We start from the raw sequence: 4,295 nt of genomic DNA, 5'->3' as shown, positions 1-4,295 counted from the left end.
ATCAGGGCCAGAGGACATAGTGAAAAGAAGTGCAAACCTGGGCATGATCTAGGAGCCTAGCAGTTGGAACTGGGACACTGGGTTCATATTAACATCCCTAATGGGATTTCATGTCCCACTAGAGTTGATGCAAGGACAAATCACAGACTACAAAAGCCTATATTCTTTTCCGTGTTATCTCAAGCATCCCCCTAATCCCAGAAAAACAAATGGGACAGGACTGGTTAAAGCTTTTCTTATTGACTGCATTAAATTCTTTGTGAAGCTAATGAAGTTTAAATTTTAGGAACCTTTTCTTGTACAGACCTGGGAGGGCTCTAGCAACATGCTCACATACTGGTCAAATACTTTTGCAAATTTTGCAAAAGTGAGGTATTCTACTGCCTACACAACTAAAGTAAAAGTACCCCCACTAGAGCTTCTCATACTTTTTCTTATGGTAAAGTAACTGCTGGAATAACTGCAGGTAGATTCAACTAAGGGAAATCTGAGTTGGAAATATATCTAGTTTGGGTTTAATGGGAATGTTCATGTGGTCTATAGTCACTTCTGGGTACATGTAAGTTTTTGCCAGTCATCTCAATGTAGGAATGACTCCCAGGAGTCATTCCTAACTCATCCATGACATCAGTTGTATCATGGCCATAAGGTAAAGGGGCCAGAGAGTGTATCATGATGTGAACAGGTCCCAAAGAGGCCAGCACAGAAGTATACAAGTAGTGGAAGAAAAACTAGATTTGAAATGTATGGAAACAGAAGCTAGTCTGGGGGAAATTCTTCAGTCATTAGATGTGTATCATTACAAGTGGAGGATTTAATTCTAACCAATGTTAGACAAAATAGAAGTTCTCTTCTGTACAAATGAACTTGACAGTGTCACTTGTATAATTATAAATACACTATACACTGTTTTCCATTTTAGTGAGAATCAGGCAAAATAGAATTTATCATTATTCTGGTATTCATGGGGAACAAACCTGTAGCAGTATTACAAATTTCTGTGTAGTATTTAATGCATCTCAAAGTATTAGCATATAAATACACTGACAAAAGATTTTATTTTATTTATTTTTAAATTTTATTTTATTAGTTGGAGACTAATTACTTCACAATATTTCAGTGGGTTTTGTCATACATTGACATGAATTAGTCATAGAGTTACACGTATTCCCCATCCTGATCCCCCCTCCCACCTCCCTCTCCACCCGACTCCTCTGGGTCCTCCCAGTGCACCAGGCCCGAGCACTTGTCTCATGCATCCCACCTGGGCTAGTGATCTGTTTCACCATAGATAATATATACGCTGTTCTTTCGAAACATCCCACCCTCACCTTCTCCCACAGAGTTCAAAAGTCTGTTCTGTACATCTGTGTCTCTTTTTCTGTTTTGCATATAGAGTTATCATTACCATCTTTCTAAATTCTATATATATGTGTTAGTATGCTATAATGTTCTTTATCTTTCTGGCTTACTTCACTCTGTATAATGGGCTCCAGTTTCATCCATCTCATTAGAACTGATTCAAATGAATTCTTTTTAATGGCTGAATAATATTCCATGGTGTATATGTACCACAGCTTCCTTATCCATTCATCTGCTGATGGGCATCTAGGTTGCTTCCATGTCCTGGCTGTTATAAAGAGTGCTGCGATGAACATTGGGGTGCACGTGTCTCTTTCAGATCTGGTTTCCTCGCTGTGTATGCCCAGAAGAGGTATTGCTGGGTCATATGGCAGTTCTATTTCCAGTTTTTTAAGAAATCTCCACACTGTTTTCCATAGTGGCTGTACTAGTTTGCATTCCCACCAACAGTGTAAGAGGGTTCCCTTTTATCCACACCCTCTCCAGCATTTATTGCTTGTAGCCTTTTGGATAGCAGCCATCCTGACTGGCGTGTAATGGTACCTCGTTGTGGTTTTGATTTGCATTTCTCAATTAATGAGTGATGTTGAGCATCTTTTCATGTGCTTGTTAGCCATCTGTATGTCTTCTTTGGAGAAATGTCTGGTTAGTTCTTTGGCCCATTTTAAAAAATATGGAACGCTTCACGAATTTGCATGTCATCCTTGCGCAGGGGCCATGCTAATCTTCTCTGTATCGTTCCAACTTTAGTATATGCGCTGCCGAAGTGAGCACTGACAAAAGATTTAAATTCTTTGCTGATTTGATAGAAAATACTGAATCAATAAAGATATTATAAAACTCATGGGAAGAAATATTTGCAAGTGGTATGGCCGATAAGCAGTTAATATCTAACATATATAAACAGCTCATAGAACTCAACATCAAAAAAGCAAACAATCCAATTAAAAAATGAGCAGAAGAAACGAATAGACATTTTTCCAAACAGGAAATGCAGAAGGCCAACAGGCACATGAAAAGATGTTCAACAATGGTAATCATCAGGGAAATTCAAATCAAAACCTCTCACCTGTCAGAATGGCTAAGCATCAAAAAGAACACAAATAACAAATGCTGGGAAGGATTTGGAGAAAAGGGGATCCTCGTACACTATGGGTGGGAATGCAAATTGGTGCAGTCACTGTGGAAAGTAGTATGGAGGTTTATTTAAAAACTAAAAATAGAACTACCATATGACTCAGCAAAATTTCACTACTGGGTATATATTAAAAAAAAACAAAATCCTAAAAACAAAAAACACTAATTCAAAAAGGTATATGCACCTCAATGTTCATAGCAGCATTATTTACAATTGCCAAGATATGAAAGCAACCTATGTGTCCATCAACAGATGAATGGACAAAGATATGGGATATGTATATGATATATAGCATGTATATATCATATATATATATATGAATGAAATTTTGCCATTTGCAGCAATATGGATGAACTTGGAGGGATATTACACAAAATAAAATAAGTCAGTCAGACAAATACTGTGTGGTGTCACATGTGGAATTTAAAAAATATAACAACCTAGTGACTATAACAAAAAAGAAACAGAGTCACAGATATAGAGAATGAACTAGGGGCTACCAGTGGTGAGAAGGAAGAGGGAGGGATACCATAGGGGTAGAGGCTTAGGAGGTGCAAACTATTAGGTATAAAATAGGCTACAAGGATATGTAATAAACACAGGGAATATAGCCAGTAATTTACAATAACTAAACTATAAATGGAGTATATAACCTTTAAAATTGTGAATTATGAATAACTATATTGTACACCAGTAACTTATATAATATTGTACATCAGCTATACTTCAATTTTAAAAAACCTTGTAAGATAACACTACAATGAGGACATCATTGACAATTCAGAGTGTTAAGATTAGCCCCTGTATAAGAATTGAAATTCTTCAAATTTTATTGCTTACATATGAAGAAAACTTAATAGAGGTTTTTCCTAAATCTTAAAAATGTGTTTTTTTTTTTTTTTTTTGCCAAGCCAGGCAGCCAGGCACCAGGGATTGAACCTATGCCCCCTGCATTGGGAGTGTGGAATCTTAACCACTGGTCCATCAGGGAAGTCCTTTTTAAAACATTTCCAAATGTTAAAAACTTACATGACATTACTAATAATGAGTAGTGAGACTGAAAGAAATTTTTATAAACTTTTAATTAAAAAAAATTATACTAATCACCCATGCTAGAGGTCTCCATTATTTCTATACAAAAATTTGTTTGTATAGACATAATTATTCTATAGAATAATTAAGCTTTTATAATTAAGAATAAGCTTTTAAAAACTTAAATTTGTCATGATATCTTTATTCATTTTCATGGGTTTCTCTGGTGGCTCAGTGGTAAAGAATCTGCCTGTAATGCAGGAGACTCAGGAGACGTGTGTTCAATTTCTGTGTCAGTAAGATCTCCTGGAGAAGGAAATGGCAACCCACTCCAGTATTCTTGCCAGGAAAATCCAATGAACAGAGGAGCCTGGTGGGTTACAGTCCATAGAGTTATAAAGAGTCAGACACAACTGAGCACAAACATTCATTTTCATACCTGCTTTTGTTTTGTAATTTAATATGATTTTTTAAAACAAGGACTCCAAATTATACAAGTTTCGGGTCACACAAAACATGGATCTGCCTCTGCCAGTGCCTGACTCAGAACCTGGCATATTAGGTGTTGTCAGAAGAATACACAAGAAGGGCTATTGGCCCAAGAATGGTGACATTCAGCTTAGTGAAGGAGAGGTGAGCATATGTTGAAATTCTTTAGAGTATCCAGGCTCCAGGCTTGGGCACTTTGGGATATGATGGTACTACACCTGCCAGTAGAAAATCTGGACCCAGTTAGCAGGAAGCCAAGACGGCACAGGCAGAG

At 36.9% G+C, this 4,295-nt stretch overlaps 1 non-coding gene across 1 annotated transcript; it reads right to left on the bottom strand.

Annotated features, from left to right (window-relative positions):
* Positions 1-2,029: 2,029 nt before the first annotated feature.
* On the bottom strand, positions 2,030-2,136 carry LOC136165633 (U6 spliceosomal RNA). The gene has a single exon (XR_010662638.1). It is a non-coding gene; the product is annotated as a U6 spliceosomal RNA (small nuclear RNA).
* Positions 2,137-4,295: the final 2,159 nt, after the last annotated feature.

The sequence above is a fragment of the Muntiacus reevesi genome, chromosome 3 (genome assembly GCF_963930625.1).
Source record: "Muntiacus reevesi chromosome 3, mMunRee1.1, whole genome shotgun sequence".
Lineage (NCBI taxonomy): Eukaryota > Metazoa > Chordata > Mammalia > Artiodactyla > Cervidae > Muntiacus > Muntiacus reevesi.
The sequence above is the reverse complement of the archived record's forward strand: the minus strand, read 5'-3'. Positions and strand labels throughout refer to the sequence as shown.